The sequence below is a fragment of the Orcinus orca genome, chromosome 17 (assembly GCF_937001465.1).
Source record: "Orcinus orca chromosome 17, mOrcOrc1.1, whole genome shotgun sequence".
NCBI lineage: Eukaryota > Metazoa > Chordata > Mammalia > Artiodactyla > Delphinidae > Orcinus > Orcinus orca.
Window position 1 is genome coordinate 40,994,567 of NC_064575.1, and position 17,739 is coordinate 41,012,305.

At 38.2% G+C, this 17,739-nt stretch overlaps 1 protein-coding gene across 1 annotated transcript in view; it reads left to right on the top strand.

The window, feature by feature from the left end:
- LOC125961709 (uncharacterized) overlaps positions 1-17,739 on the top strand; it is a 49,621-nt gene that overhangs the window by 10,827 nt on the left and 21,055 nt on the right. Inside the window, exon 4 of the mRNA XM_049700504.1 lies at positions 1,616-1,706. The gene's annotated coding sequence lies outside the window, so the exon portion shown is untranslated. The remainder of the gene's footprint in view (positions 1-1,615; positions 1,707-17,739) is intronic.

Here is a 17,739-nt window from a genome sequence, read left to right on the forward strand (position 1 = left end):
CATGAACTGTCTCTTGTTTGAAAAGCATAACTCTATCTGTGGTCTTGAGGATGTGGGGAGAGAGTGGAGTCAGGGAGAATCTTGGGAGGCGACTACAGGATCCTCGAGGTCTATGTTGGTGGCCTGCACCAGGCTGCTAGCGGCTGGTAATTCTGAGAAGTGGCACATTGGGAAGGTTGTGACAGCATTTCGTGGTAGATTGAATGCAAGAATGGAAAGGAAGAGGGGGTCAAGGGTGAATTCGAGATTTAGGGCCTGGGGAACTGGAAAGGTGTGGTTACTGTCACCTAAGATGGAAAAAGTTTGGGGTAGAGCATGTTTGGGGGATTAAAGACCAGTTTTGGAGGTATAAGATTTGAGATGTTTTTGTGACGTCCAAGTAGAGATGCTGAGTACACAGTTGGATACACAAGTCTGCAGTTCTGAAGAAAGGTCTAAACTAGAGATACACTGTAATACAATGGAGATATTAAGAATAATTACATGGAAGTGCTATTTTAAAGGTAAAATGAAGTAATGCAATTAGCACTCTGTCTTCTCAAAACATTTAATAACTGTTAGCTAAAATAATTACCTGAAATGAAAAAATACCTATAGTTTGTTTTGTTGTTTGCAGTAAAAGTGAATAAAATGTCACAATTATTTTAATAGTATTTGTGACACAGTAGTTTTAGTTAAGACACCATGACTACAAACATTTACAATAAACCTTTCGGTCTCCTGCTTTTCACTCTGATAGGGTACTTGGAACCATATTTTGTAAGGCTTAAGTTAGTTGTCATAGGGTACCTCTTTAATTAGAAGTAATTCTGAACTGTCTAGTTCCATGCAGTTTTATATACATATATGTATAATTATTATTTTATGATTTATCAAACTCAGTTGAAAATTTGCATCATTGATATACATTAGAATTTAAGCATTTACCCAGGTACTCAAGGAAAAAAATGTACTTGTCTTGTAATTTCCATAGGGGTACTTACTTTCACATCTTCCCTTCACTTTGCAATTGCAAACATGGCAGGGGAAATATTATCTTACTGGTCTTTGAGTTCCCCTTAGCTATCTGCAAGTCCTTAAACAGCCTTTGTGGCTTAACCAAAATTCTCTTCCACCTTCATTCCGCTAACAGATATTGGTCTAAGCATGTACTTATACTAAAAAATGCATGACCACGTTGTCTCTACACATCTATAATTTTATGTTAACACTATCATTATGTAAGCTGTACTTGAATTGTAATTATAACAGATTTTATGTCAACACACATCCATTTCTAGTGTTCATCTGGTGTTCAAGGGGAGAGCAGCATGTCGTAAATTTTATCAAAATATAACATCTGAAGAATAGAACAGAGGGTAATTGTGTAATTCTGTATTCACTCTAATTAAGTTCAGTGGAGTTGGCATAATAGAATTAAGATGAAAAAAAAAAGACATCGAGGTACCATGGCTCCCTCTCCTAACACACCCTTTTCGTATCCGAGAGCAGAGACTCAGCACCTTTCTGTACAGAAATGGAGACAGGAAGAGGCCAGAGGATGAATGACAGGCACGAATGAGGTGGAACTTTGAAGAGCAACATGGAAATGAAATACTTCTTTTGTATTTGGTAGGTGGGGAAAATGTACCAGCGTGTATGCCTACTGGGACCACGTTTTCCAGAACAGTTAAGCCCAGTGTCAACTGTGCTGTCCCACCTTCCTCGTAAGTAGGAACATACTGTTACTTGAATCTTTGCTTCCTGTTTCTTGATAGCTGGTTGAGAAGATTATCACAGGAAGTGCATCTTGTTAGCAAATAGACTGTTTTGAAATGATTGACACTCACTGAAGAGTGGCAACTCCAAGCTTGCTCTCTCTTGATCTTGGACTATTTAAGTCTGGAGTGCAGGAGTGGGTTATGGGGAAAGACCATTGGAATTGTTATGTCTTCAGCATAATGGTTATAGCATAATGGTTAGGAGTGTAGGTGCTGGTTCAAATCTCTGCTTTCCACTTGCTAACCATATGAGCTTGGGCAATTTACCTGATTACCTGAACCTCAATACTCCTGCCTATAAAATGATGTTAATAATATTTCATCCCCATAGACTTTTCAATGTTAAATATTTTCAATGTTAAAATGAAGTCACTTACACCAAGCACTTAATACAATGCCTAGAGCATAGTGAAGTCTATTATTATTACTATTACTACTACTACTACTATTATTATTATTACTGTCACGATGCCAGGTGCTATTTTTCCTATGCCTTATTCCATTATCTTCTGCCCTGTCCCCCCATTTCTGTCTTGTTTCTGTACAAGGGTAGGTTTGTCACAGAGCATTTTCTTTCCCTAGTGTCTGACTCTTAGTCATCAAGGTGACTGGTCCACGACCCGGCATTCATTGCTGCTCGTTGAAGCAACCCATTTTGAGAAGGGGAGTTGGGTATTGATGCCAAGTTGGGTCAAGGAGAGAGAATTTTCTCTCTTCTGCACTCAGAGAGCTAAGTGAAATATTCAGGCCTCAGAAGGAGAATCAGGCAAAGGGCAACATGCTTAATTTCATACCTTAGTGATTAAGAACAAGTCAGACAGGCTGGATTTGAACTCATTTCCGTCATGTACTGACAACGGGATCTTAGGTGCTTTTGTAACCTGTCTGAGGCTCAGTCAACATCTGAAAGAGACGAATAACATTATCAGGACCTAGCGTATAACCTCGTTGTAATAAGTGAGTAAATCCTTTTAAAACGTTCAGCACGTTTTTTGGCATATAAACACGTAATAAAATTTAGCTTCTTTGACTACTCCCGCTGCTAATATTATTAAGTAGCTGAGCAGATCCGAGGCCCATTTTTTTCTTAGATTGCACATAATCATTTGGACAACCAGCTCACATTGATCAACCGTTGCTTATATATAAACCCCCATGAACCCAAAGGTGCTTTAACTCTCTCCCAGTCAGAGCCTGTTCTGGGGGCAGAAGCAACACCGGCACTACCCCTGTCATCTTTGCCTTTATTGTCACTACACTCGCCTGCCGTACTGAGCACTTTCTGTGTGCCAGGCACCAAATTTAGCCCTGCGTATGCACTGTATCATATAGTTCTCACACTCAGGTGGGAGACATTATCATCGTCCCCAATTTTCAGATAAAGATGCCGAGGTGTTGGAAAGGTAAGAAACTTGACCCACAGCAAGAGATGGAGCCGGAGTATTCAAACCCTTCTCTCTGACCTCAAGAACCCTTAAATATTAGCATACTACTACATCCTGGTAAGAAAATCTGCTTCCAGCCACTCCGGTGAGAGTAGAAATGATTCTCAGTCCCCACATTCCTCTATTGCCCATGCCACCGTAGCCTTAGGACTAGCGGGGAAAGGAAGTGATCTCTTCAAAGAGCAGCCAAAGGGAACCTACTCCCTTCTGCCTTTTCGTAATCAACTAACCAATATTTTATTTCCTTCTTAAGAGTCCCCACGTGTTCCTTTTGGTACTTAGCTTGGCCTTTTAGAATTCTGACATTCTGTACATGACTCATCCACTGTATTTCATGTTAATTTATTGAGGTCAAGTATAGGGTCTTACTCATCCTGAAGTCCAGTTATCCCCTGTCACATCTAACTCTGTTCTTTTCTTCTTGTAGGACATCTGCAGATATTTATTTGAATTTTGTTGAATTGTTCTCATCAGTAGTACATTAAAAGTTATACAGAAAGTGCTTTCTTATAAGGAAAACCATCTAAATAGATTTCTAGCTCTTTACTTTTTATAGCACTATTGTAGAGATTATAGATCTCCAGGTAATATTTTTTAGATTGAGTTCTTCATATCATCTTATTTTTACATATAATGATAAATCTGAATTTTCTCTATCAAAGCTCCGAGACTTCACTGGCTTGTAACTTAGCTTGTTGATTATGTGTGGTTGACTTTTCCATTTACAATGATATTTGATCCTGGTAAGGATGGGGCTGGGTGGGAAGGTACATCTTAGGGCCATCAATTGGTTTTGTAGAGAACTAACATAAAGATCTAAAGTCTCATCATATTTCTGCAGAACTCATGAATCATTTTATTATAATTCCATTCATTCAGGGAGTATAAAACCATTTTCAAATTGTTATTCCTAATTTGTTCATCTTCTCTTCCTTAGTCTTAGTGAGAAGAGAGCAGGCTGAATGGAAGCAAGTCATTATGACCACTGGCGCCACTAAGGTAGGCATCAGTCCCAGAGTTTTGTTTTCATCTCTCCGCTATGAATATTGGCTAATGTCTTGAGTGCTTACTTGCGGCAAATTACTTAGCCGACCATGGCAAATGGATTGTGTCATTTCATCCCCTGATAGTCATACAATTAATGTATGTATTATTATGATATCCCATCATGCATACATGGAACAGAGCCTCAGAAGTAGTTATTTGCTCACCAAATTATGGTAGATGTGGAATTTGGACTGGGGTCTGATAGACTCCTAAATCACTCCTAGTGATTTTTACCACGAAATTAAAGTTGTATACCTCTGGAGAGTAGATAGTTTCTAAAATTTCCTCAGCTCTAACGTTTTATAATTAAATTTTTGTCTGATGGCAAGCTTAACAGTTAAGATGGGTAGGAAGGAATGCCAGCCTGTTGAATGCAATTTTCCTGAAATAAACCTGTTTTATGACACCAGTTCACTCATTCATTCACTCAGCATGTATTGAATGTTTGCTCTGTGCAAAGGCATTTTAGGCATCACAGTGGAGTGAGCGCCCCTTCCATAGACTCTCCTGCAGCACTCAGAGAAGTCTTGGACTGGTTTGCCTGTTATGGAATGGGGCTTGGTGATAGAAGCCTGGTTTGTCCTCCACTGATAAAACTAAGACATACTCATATGAGTTTAGAGGCATCTTGAAGCCGTGGGATAGTAACACACATGAATCTTACCATTTTTGCCTGGGATTAATGATATAAAGGCTTTGGATTTGGGTATGGAAATTGGGTGCAATTATGGGCGTGTTGGTTCTACATATATAGGGACATCACGTGTCATCAGCCTGCAGCTACCTGCCATTCCTCACTACTCCTTCTGTTCACAAACCAAACAAGTACCTTCTTATCTCTCCTGTGGATAAGCTCTTGACAGTGGCACTAGGGCCTCCCTCAATAAGTACATCATTGGCTAAACCAGTGGTTTCTCAGATATGCTCATTGAACAACCCTTAAGGTGGATTGACATTCCACTGCCTAGAATAGAATATGGTGTTCTTTAGAAATCGGTGGGGAAAAATAGGCCACCAGATATACTTTCTTTAATTTAAATTGTTTATATATATATATGTATGAACAATTGTTATATATGTGTATGTATACTTGTTCATATATATGAATGATTTAAAATTGAAGAGGTAGATATATACACACATATATATATGTATATTTAAATTTTGGCTTCTGTTAGCAAGTAGTAAATTAAATTATTAGCAGATCCATACTGCAGGGAAATAACCAATCAGATTTCATTCAATAGCTTGCTTTTTTGTAGATTTATGGTTGTGATTTTATATCTGCAGGTATGTTTGCTGAAGAAAATATTTCTACCACTTTACACAAAATTAAATTCATTTAATACCAATGCGTCATGTCTCAAATGTCTTAATACAGTTTTAATCTTGAATTGCATCAGAAGTATGAAGTTAGAAACATACCCCAAAATCATTTGAAGATACAATTACTTTCATTTCCCTTATACTTTTGAGACTTTTGAAAAATAAGTATTTAGTTGTACTTATCTGTTTCTGTCTGTCTAAGGATAGCAAACACTGAAACACAATTCTTTTTAAAAGTCAATATTAAAACTATATTGTCGGGCTTCCCTGGTGGCGCAGTGGTTGAGAGTCTGCCTGCCGATGCAGGGGACGCGGGTTCGTGCCCCGGTCCGGGAGGATCCCACATGCCGCGGAGCGGCTGGGCCCGTGAGCCATGGCCGCTGAGCCTGCGCGTCCGGAGCCTGTGCTCCACAACGGGAGAGGCCGCAGCAGTGGGAGGCCCGCATACCGCAAAAAAAAAAAAAAAAAAAAAACTATATTGTCCAAGATGATCAAAACTAAGGAAGTGGCAAAGAAATTCAAAACTTTAAACTTTCAAAGGGTGCTTTTTTTGTGAATGTGTAGTACTTGTTCTTCTGAAGGAATTAATCTTTTTAAAAATTTAATTAACTTATTTTTTATTGAAGTATACTTGGTTTACAGCGTTGTGTTAATTACTGCTGTACAGCAAAGTGACTCTGTTATACATATGTATATACATTCTTTTTCATACTCTTTTCCATTATGGTTTATCACAGGATATTGAATATAGTTCCCTGTGCTATATAGTAGGACCTTGTTGTTTAGTCAATCTATCTATACCAGTTTGCATCTGCTAATCCCAAACTCCCAGTTCATCCGTCTCCCACCTGCTTCCCCCTTGGCAGCCACCAGTCTATTCTCTATGTCTCTGATTCTGTTTCTGTTTCATAGACAGGTTCATTTGTGTCATATTTTAGATTCCACATATAAGTGGTATCATGGTATTTGTCTTTCTCTTTCTGACTTACTTTGCTTAGTATGATAATCTCTAGTTGCATCCATGTTGCTGCTGCAAATGGCATTATTTCATTCTTTTTTTTATGGCTGAGTAGCATTTCATTGTATATATGTACCACATCGTCTTTATCCATTCATCTGTTGATGGACATTTAGGTTGTTTCCATGTCTTGGCTATTGTGAATATTGCTGCTGTGAAGATCAGGGTGAATGTGTCTTTTTGAATTATAGTTTGGTCTGGATATACACCCAGGAGTGGGATTGCTGGATCATATGGTAGGTCTATTTTTAGTTTTCTGAGGAACCTCCATACTGTTTTCCACGGTGGCTGCACCAACTTACATTCCCACCAACAGTATTGTAGGAGGGTTCCCTTTTCTCCACACCCTCTCCAGCATATGTTATTTGTAGACTTTTTAATGATGGCCATTCTGACTGGTGTGAGGTGGTACCTCATGGTAGTTTTGATTTGCATTTCTTTAATAATTGGCAGTGTTGAGCATCTTTTCATGTGCCTATTGGCCATCTGTATTTCTTCTTTGGAGAAATGTTTCTTTAAGTCTTCTGCCTATTTTTTTGATTGGGTTGTTTGCTTTTATTGTCATCAAGTTGTATGAGCTGTTTGTATATTTTGGAAATTAAGCCCTTGCTGGTCGCATCATTTGCAAATATTTTCTCCCATTCTGTAGGTTGTCTTTTCATTTTGTTTATGGTTTCCTTTGCTGTGCAAAAGCTTGTAAGTTTGATTCGGTCCCCTATGTTTATTTTCATTTTTATTTCTATTGCCTTGGGAGACTGACCTAAGAAAACATTGGTATGATTTATGTCAGAGAATATTTTGCCTGTGTTCTCTTCTAGAAGTTTTATGGTGTCATGTCTTATGTTTAAGTCTTTAAGACATTTTGAGTTTATTTTCGTGTATGGTGAAAGGATGTGTTCTAACTTCACTGGTTTATATAAGGCTGTCCAACTTTACCAACACCACTTGCGGAAGAGACTGTCTCTTTCCCATTATATATTCTTGCCTCCTTTGTCAAAGATTAATTGTCAAAGATTAACTGAGGTGTGTGGGTTTATTTCTGGGCTCTGTATTCTGTTCCATTGATCCATATGTCTGTTTTTGTGCCAATACCACGCTGTTTTGATTACTGTGACTTTGGAGTACTGTCTGAGTCTGGGGTGGCTATGCCTCCAACGTTGTTCTTTTTCTTCAGGATTGCTTTGGCAATTCTGGGTCTTTTATGGTTCTGTATGAATCTTAGGATTATTTGTTCTAATTGCGTGAAAAATGTCATGGGTAATTTGATAGGGATCGCATTAAATCTGTAGATTGCTTTGGGTAGTATGAGCATTTTAACAATATTAATTCCTCCAACCCAAGAACATGAGATGTCTTTCCATTTCTTTGAATCATCTTCACTTTCCTTTATTAATGTCTTACAGTTCTCAGCATATAAGTCTTTTGCCTTCTTGGTGAGGTTTATTCCTAAGTATTTTATTTTTGGGGTTGTGATTTTAAAAGGCATTGTTTTTTTACATTCCCTTTCCGATATTTCATTGTTGGTATAAAGAAATGCAACCAATTTCTGTATGTTAATCTTGTATTCTGCTACCTTGCTGAATTCGTTTATCAGTGGTAGTAGTGTTCATGTAGAGTCTCTAGGGTTTTCTCTATATAGTATCATATCATCTGCATCTAATGACAATTTTACCTCCTCCTGAAGGAATTAATCTTGAAGTTCTACTAAGACTGTTGGGATACCTGTTTTAATGAGCCACTACTTCCTGCCTGAGATTGCACTATGCACCAGAGATTCTAGAATTAGCATACTAAAACTAATAATGCAAACAACAGCAACAAATCTTCACAAACCTTCCTTGCAAGGAAGTAAAGTCCACTGGAAAAACAGACAAGTGAAACACACATTGAAAATGGCAGTGATTCTCAAACATTTAGGTGCTGAAAAATCATGACAAGCATGATAACCAGGGCAATTACTAGACCCCTTCTCCAGCTGGTCAGGTGTAAGGTCCTGTAACTCTATTTTTGGTGAATGCCTCCAGGAGAGTCTGAGACAGATGTTCTCAGTTGTCGTCAACCTTTAGTGTGCATCAGATTTGCCTGAGAATATTGTTAAAACACAGATTGCTGGGCTCCAGTGCCAGAGTTCTAACCAGTTCCCAGGTGTGGCTGATATTGCTGGCCCAGGGACCACATTTTGAGAACCACCTTTCAAAACTCTGCAGTATGCGACTGTGTGTGTTGTGAATGAGACGGCCCTAGAGAACCAAAGGAGGGCAAAGGGATTCTGCCCTAAATTAGCCAAAGGTAACAATAGCAGCTAGAATTGATTGACCCAAGAAAAAATTATAAGAACTTTACCTGCATTTGCTCATTTAATCCTTTCAGTAAGGTACATAGGTGCTACTTAGTGTTCCTCTTTTACAGGGGTGTCCAGAGAAGGTAACTACTTTGCCCACGTCCTAAGCTGGTAAGTAACAGATTAAGAATTCAAGTCTAGGAAGTCTGATTCCAGAGCCCACACCTCTACCCTTTCTGCATGTAGAGAGGAGTAAAGGGTTGTCAGTGAAGCCTTCCTGGGGGCCCTGGCCTCTGAGTGTAGATAGAAGGATAAGTGGACATAAAGATCATTATTTGTGTGTGGTGGGGGTAGGGGAGGAAGTATGAGGGCTTCCAGAAGAGCCCACCCTCCCCATACATCTGCTATAAGCAAGTCTGATGATCAGGAGTCCGGAACATGAGTATGACTATGGGATACTGAGAAGGGTTCTAGAACCCTGAGGTTAGAGTTCTGGATCAGTTAGTAGGTAACAAAGTGAATGAGTGATTTACCTTACTTTCCACGGGTAGCAGGAAGTTTGGAGATAGTCCCTCTAGCGTTAGTCCAGCTGCTGAAGGGCATCACCAGGGGACTGGGTTGCTTCGCTCTTCCAGCTTCCACATCTCTAGCACGTCCACATAGCTTCAAAGTGACCCCAGAATCTCTAATAGTGTTCCAACAATTTGGGCAGGAAGAAAGAAAAGGAAAAAAAAAAAAAGAAATTAAGTAAGAAAAAAAAGGCAGTGTCTAACTCAGAGAGCAAATTTTTTACCACAGATGGTCAGCAGACTTGCACTTAGATCTCATCAGCTCGGATTTTAAACTGGCCACCTTAGCCTTAAGGATAATGGGGTCTCCTAAACCAGGGCTCTGATAGTAAGGAATAAGGAGAGAGTGGTACTGATTAGCAGTGCCTGCTGTCCCAAACAAATATTATCCCCAAACTATTTTTTTTATCCTATATTTTACTTTAAAGAATGGAGGGGAAACATTATGTATCTGTAAATAGCCTTTTAGAAAGGGTACAATTATATAGTTATACAACCCCCTGGAGGGCTCCTTTCTTCTAAAATCTCTTTAAAAACTGTTCAAGGTTAAGGACATTTTTAACTTAATTTAGTAACTTGCAGTCGATTATCTTGGAATGACATCCTCTCTCTGCAGATGTTCTGTAAAGAAAATTCTAGAAGTGGACAGAGAAGTGTTATGGTACATGTATTTGCAATATGCATGTCTTTGAAATGAAATCCATTTAGGGACCAAAAGGCATTTTATGTCTTTGCTATACATTTTCACATATTTACCTTTCCAGAATTCCTTTGAGCAAATCTGTTAGATATAACCCATCCGTTTCTCCCATCTGAATTCTTTATTACTAAACATTCTTCAGTATGCTCTCACTCCCCTCTGTCAAAAGGCGTTTCTCTGGGTCCTCACCCTTCTCATCTCATACGTGAATGCGTATCTTAAACTGAAGCAACAGTCTGCTATGACTTCTCCATAACTTGAAGAACCCGTCTTTGTGGGAAAAAAAGTAGACTTACTAACTTAAAAGGTAAAATGCGCACAATGTTTCTGAGAATTAAAAACTAAGATAAAAACATAAGCAATGGAAAAAACTTACAGTGGATCCTTTTCAAAGACTTTATTTTACAGAGAAGGCAACTGAGGTTTAAAGAAAAAATGCGTTAGTTAAACACTAAATAATAAACCTTAAACCTCAGTGGAGCAACACATGGACAGTTCATTTCTCACTCACTCAGGAGTGTAGTATGGACTTTGGTGGTCTGAGGGTCAGTTTTCTGCTCAGTTATTCAGGGACCCACCACCTTCATCAAGTGGCTCTACGTTCGTCCTAAAAAGGAAAGGAGAGAGGAAGCTGCAAGCTACAATTATCAACTCGTTATCCTTCAGACATAAACTCTTCAGGTCACCTCTGGTCACATTCTTTGGGATAGAACCATACCCAGATGCAAGTGGAGATGGAGAATGTTGTTCCCATCTTGGTCCTAGTGATGCCTCTACAGGCTGGAGGAGCTAATTAAAGTGTAGTCAACAGCTCGTTGTTTCTGCCACAATGAGTGATTAGCCTAAGACTGTGGATTAATTATGTGTGTGTGTCACATATACATATACCCACAAACATATATGTGTCTGTATATATACATTTTTTAGCATGAGTTGACACATGGGGCTTCTGCCGTATCAAGAGAGTACAAACTGCCTCTTGTTGCTTTTTCTTAATTGAAGTTGACTACTACTATCTATTTCCCTTCATTTTGCTACCTCCCCCCCGCTTTCAGTATTATATGAAAATTCTGAAAGAAATAATTTCAAAGTTTCCAGTGCTTTTAAAGGTAATAGAATACTCAGACCTTAACAATTTTCCTGTGTGAAACTTTTGCCAGACTAAAATAGTTAACTTATGAAAGGTAAATTTAGATTGATACAAAAGAGAAAATAAGCTGATTTTTTTTTTTTTTACACAAATACGCTGAGCCAGGGTGGAAAATAAATGGAAAACTGGAGGAATTTAGATCCTTTTGTTGTAAATTTAAATATTTTTAATTGTAAAAATAATACAGGCTCATTGCACAAACTTCAAAATTGAAAGGATTTAAAGAAAAAAGGAAAAATAACTCAAAATCCCATTTCTGATAAGTCATCTCTGTAACATTTTTGAGGGTATCTTTTGAAACTTTTTTTGACGGTGTGCATATAAATACAATGCAAGTATAAAATACCTTTAATTATTATATCAAAGTACAAAACAGTTCTATAACATTTTTATTTAGTAATATAAGTATGATTACTCATCACCTAATAAAAATCTGCAGCATCATTTTTAATGGTTGAACAGCATTCTATTATTTATTTAACCAGTCCCTACTATTCAACATTTAGATTATTCCTGTTTTGCTTTGCTAAGCAATGAGACAAGCATCCTTGTTCATATGTCTTTGAGCATTTGTTTATTTCCTTAGAATGGACTTCTAGAACTTGAATGGCTGGTTGTCAGTTCTGGTACATACTGACATATTGTCTTCCAGAAAGGTTACCGTGCCTTTTATTTCTACCAAGAATTTAACATCCAATGTGGTTTCTTACACAGACTCATCAGTACCAGTATTATCAATATCAATACCAGTATTATCAAGTTTTTTAAAACTTTGTCATTCTAGTCAGTAAAATATGACACCTGAATTATTTTATTTGTATTTCTTTGATTAATAATAGCAAGGTTGAATATATTTTCATATCTTTATTGGCTATTAATACTTTTTACTTTGTGACTTTATGACATGCATTTTCATCGATGTATAACAACCTTTTATATATCAATGTGTTTATTTTGTTGTTTGTTATAAATGCAATTTTTTTCTCATTTATTAATTTTTATTTTGTGTGTGTTGAACTTCATTAATATTGTCAAGTCTATTCAAAAACCCTTTAATGAACACAACAAATGTGGAAAATCAGTCATTCTCCTGCATTTTGTAATCAATTTATTTCCTTTGGGGCAGTATGGAAATGTAAGTTCTTATTTCATCTTATGGTTGGAAAGAATCTATTCCCTCGGAAAGGGATTATAGTCTCCATGATGCAGTAATGGGAGATTTTATAGGGTAGGCAGGGTCTACAGAAGAAAAAACCCTAAATCACACTCCATTGGTGGTTGCCTTATTTATAAAAATGGCATTTGAGGCTGTGTGACTGCCATCAGGTAAGCAAAATTAATTTTTAGCATGAAGTACTCCTATCAGCAAGAACAGCCTAGGATAGGCTAGCAGTAAGAAGTGAGGGGTTATGGGATTGGGGCATAGCCTCTGTTTCCTCCAATACAGCTGGAAATTTACTCTCTGGGGCTCCTGCTTGATCCAATCAGCCCAGCTAGTATATGTTGCCAGGTAGGGTGAATAGACTCAGAAGTACAAGAGCTCATCCTTGGTCCCCTCTGGAAATGAGCAGAGAATACTGTGTCAAGCAGAGGTGATCAGTCCATGGTCTGGAGACTTGGATCTCCCCACAGAGTCCTTAAAGTCAGGGTGAGACAAAATGCCAATACAGATTATATTGATGACAGTATCAATGAGGTGACATTGAGTCCTTTGACCCAACGTGTGTCTGCAGTGTGCCATCCATTAGTAAATGGGCAAAGCCATTTGACAGATCTATCTGATACAATGAATGAATCTGACACTCATAGTTTGAAAAACTGAAACTGTATCCATTTGTCAAGAACAGTGGCTACTTGTTCTGCTTTATTCCCCCTGGTAGAACTAGGTAACATTGCAGGCAGTAAGACGTTCCGGCATTTCACCCTGGAGTAGCCCCAAAACTGAAGAAGCTGTCTTATCAGTAGTTAGCTCCTTGTCGCCAAGAATATTAAAGTAGATTTGTATGATTAGCAAATTAAAGAGACTGTAGTGCCTACCACTACTGTATTCACTAAGGCACCCAAGTTATTCTAAAGAAATCCTAATAATACATTAGGACCGTTTTGAATATTTTTATTTGATTAGCCATAATCTTCTAGTTATACCATCCATCACCATTTTGACCACTGAAACTTGGCCTTCTTTTCTTACAGCCTAGCCCTGTGGTCTTGGGCTAATCACTAACCTGCTTAGATACAATCTTCTTCTCTATGAAATAGAAACAATATTATATGCTTTGAAGGACTGCAGGAAGATGAGCTGTAATGTTTATCAAGTGCCTAGTAAGTAGCCTGGCCCATAATAAATACTTGGCTAATTGTAGATGTTAGTTTCATTTTTAGTTTTATTTCCAAACATTGCTCTTTACTTTTGGAACTCTAAAATTTGTTTTGAGTGTGGAGGACTTGTTGTTTGGATTCCTCCAACACTCTCTGTATATTCTGTACTTCTATCCCTACATCATTTATGTTAATGGAATAAATGATCTTTGGTCTGGTGATTCCAAGGTGACGAGGAGCTAAGTGGAGGTTCAGTATACACCTGGAAGTATGGATTTTCATGCCCAGTGCAAATGTGGGAAAGGCATTATTCCCACATTATAAATGGGGTAAAGACCTCCAACTTGAGGAGACTCTGGGTTGAGAGATGAGAGATCCTACAGGGTACCACAGGGGCTTTTATGTTCTGTAGCAAGACTTTGCACCTTATACCCTTGTAGTTAGAAGTAAAGCATACCACATAACTAATATCTAGTAAGCATTAGAGTTAGAATAGCTACGATTTAGTTAACGTTTCCTTTGTGTTAAGCATTTTACAGTTACAACATATGGATGGATACTATATTGTAATGGTTAAGAGTGTAGTTTTTTGAGCTAGATAATCCTGGATTGGAATCTCATCTTTATTACCTCTTTTTTTCCTGTTTTATTGAGGTATAATTGACAAAATTGTAAGATAGTGAAAGAGTATATCATGATGATTTGATATACATATGCGTTGCAAAAGGATCCTTCCCATCACGTTAATTAATACATCTAACAGCTCATGACACCTTTTTCCTTTTTTTCTTTTTTTGGTGAGAACACTTAAGTTCTATTCTCTCAGAAAATGTTAGTTATACAATACAGTATTATTGACTGTAGTAACTATGTTATACAGTAGATCCTCAGACCTTATTCATCCTGCAGCTGAAAGTTTGTACCCTTTTACCAGTCTTCCCCTGTTTTCCCCACCCACACCCCAGCCCCTGGCAACCAGTTTTCTACTCTCTGTTTCTATGAGTGTGGCTTTTTTTCTTTTTAGATTCCATATATAAATGATATCATTCGTATTTATCTTGTCTGGCTTATTTCATCAGCATAATGCACTCCTGTTTCATCTATATTGTCACAAATTAAAGGATCTCCTTCATTTTTTTAAGGCTGAATAATATTCCATTACCTCTTAAATGAGTGACTTTTGGTACATTGTTTATACTTTCTAAGCCTCAGGGTTTCTTTTCTTCTGTTAAAAAAAATATATATATATACTAACAGGTTATTTTCTGATATGTGGAATGTTTGTTGAATCAACAAATATTTAGCTGAGATCATAAATGTGACACTTAGCACTGTATTAACATTTATTAATACTCTCCCTGTTAATTTCTACAGTAAATTGTATAATAAGTAACAATAATAATAGTACTACTAGTAGTTTTAGAAAATGCATAGGATGTGCCAGGCATCATATACTGTACTACCCTCCTTCATTTGTACCACAAGTTACATGTGGATATCATCTTCCACGTTGTTTCCTTTAGAGAAAATTGAAGCTCAGCAAGATTGAGTAGCTTGCTCCAGATGTGAACTCAGGTCTGAATCACTCCACATATAGGTTCTTAATTACTCCATGTCTTTAATTCCACATCTGCATTTGTTTGTTGTTGTTGTTTTTAACTTTTCAAGCATCTGATCTGAAATTCCTTTCTCTTTGGGGAATTTTTCACTTTGTGGGTCTTGGTGAGAAACAGAGCCTTCCTCTCGTTATACAAGCTGAACATGTCAGATACACTGTTTACTCACATGCTCAGTCTCCCTTACAGATGGAAAACAGTCGGGCGACCTCGGGTTGGCCAACTGCACCCCTCTCTTGGATTTTGAATTACAAATAAATGATGTAAAGAAGCAAGGCCAGCAGTGCTGGGTCAACCTCCTGTTTCGTGTTGCTGCTTGGTAGCAAGGCCAGCTAGGACTTATAACATCACTTTGGCCTGATCCTATAATTGCAATAGCATAGCCTTGGCTTTCGGTTGTTTCGTCTGCTTCTAGTTACTGAGGCCTAACCATAAACTTCCAAAAGTTTCCTTTTCTGCTCAAATTAGCCGTATCTGGTTCCTGATGATTACAAATAAGACCTTTCCTGATATACAATGGTGACCTACTTATCCAGGCAGATGTAACATCGTCCTGGCAGGGACAGAGGGCAGGCAAGTTCCTTGAACAGCTGAACAAGAAGAAAAAGACCTAAGAAGGAAGAATTGAAGCCAGTTCTGCTTGTGTTATAATTCTACCCGCAGCTGCCTCTGTTTCACAGAGCACATGCTAAGGACCATGTCCCTTCCCCTGTAACAGACGAGCAAAGTAGACCCAGGCCTTCCAACCCAGAGACCAGCTGAGCTGTACTGTGGGCAATCTAGGATGTGAAAGACTTCACTCAATGTCTTTGTCACTTGACACATTGTTCCTCTCTTTGGGAAGTAACTTCTTTGTGTGACAAGAATGTGCTAAACCAACAGTTAAGTGGACAGAGGTGAAAGATGCCAAAATTAGCTACAGAAAAAAAGGCGTAAAGACTTGTATTTTCTGTTATTTGAAGGTGTTAAGACCCCACATAGAATATGAGTCCTTTAAAGAAGAGTTGTGAATGGCCCAGGAAATGTTGAATTTCCATGTGGCAATATGTTCGTGATCGGTCATGATGATGATTGATGATGGTAGCATCAGTAGCATTTATCAGTGTTTCCTGGGTGAGAGGCACTTTATCCTAATGACCTTTTATCCCCAGAACGACCCTGTGAAGTAGGAAATACTGTTTCAGCATCTTCAGGGTTTTTTTTTTTTTTTTTAATAATCAGAAATTTACCCTAGATCACAGTTGGGTGGTAGAAGGACCAGAACTGGACACTAGCCTTTCCTGAATTCCCAGAGTGTGATCTTAGCTGTTGTTTTGCCTGATACAGAGCCATGTAAATGTTGCCAAAGCAATGAAACGTGTACCTATTTCTAAGAGATTCTAACTCAGAAGCTCTGGGGTTAAGTGCAGAGCAGTTGAGTGTGATTGTCTTTACAGACAGTAGATAACTTAAGAGAAGTTGTTTAAAAGTATATTTGCATATTGCACTGCACTGTCATATCTGTGATTGGTTAGCTATTGAGTAACTAACACAAATCCCAATCCCATCTCTAATCTCATTCATCTCTTGTATGATATTTGACCTGAGGCAGTTTTTTTTTGGTTCTTTCCCACAAACACACATCGAACATCCAAAACATGCTTACCATTTGTGAGCATATTCTCTTAGTTATTTAGGAGTTGAGTAAGAGTGAGGGAGAAAGGCTTCCCTGGTGGCGCAGTGGTTGAGTGTTCTGCCTGCCGATGCAGGGGACGCGGGTTCGTGCCCCGGTCCGGGAAGATCCCACATGCCGCGGAGCGGCTGGGCCCGTGAGCCATGGCCGCTGAGCCTGCGCGTCCGGAGCCTGTGCTCCGCAACGGAAGAGGCCGCAACAGTGAGAGGCCCGCGTACCAAAAAAAAAAAAAAAAAAAAAAAAAAAACCAGAGTGAGAGAGAAAAAGACACATAAATATGAAATACGGTCATCATTTTTTTAATATCCTTTATGTTGTTAATCCCTCTTAGCATTTACTGCCATTCACTCATTTGTATTATTTGGGGTATAGCAGTTTATTCACACAGCATTTTTATATATGGCTTATAATTTGTATCCTATTTTAATAACACTAATAATTATAGACTATTGACAAACTCATCAGACCCTACATATTCATTTCAAAATCATGAAAATAAGGTGGAAAATGAGGTGTAAAGTGGAAAATCTGTGGGTACGTTTTCATTGGTGGAATGAGGAGCCACCTGAATATATCACTCCTTTAGCTTTTCCTTCAAATGGTGCACTTTTTCCCCCATGCATAGGAGTCACTTCAATTAAGTAAACAGTGGTCTTGAGGGCAAACCTCAGAAGTAGAAATGGGAGAACTTTTCAGTTATGGTAAAATCAAACATATTTTTCTTCAGTAGTGAAGAAAAAAATTCTTCATGAGAAGTTCAACCACCGTGAGTTCCATGGTGAAAAACTTTCCACTTATAGATGCAACTTCCCCCAGAATTCTGAGAAATGTCGGTA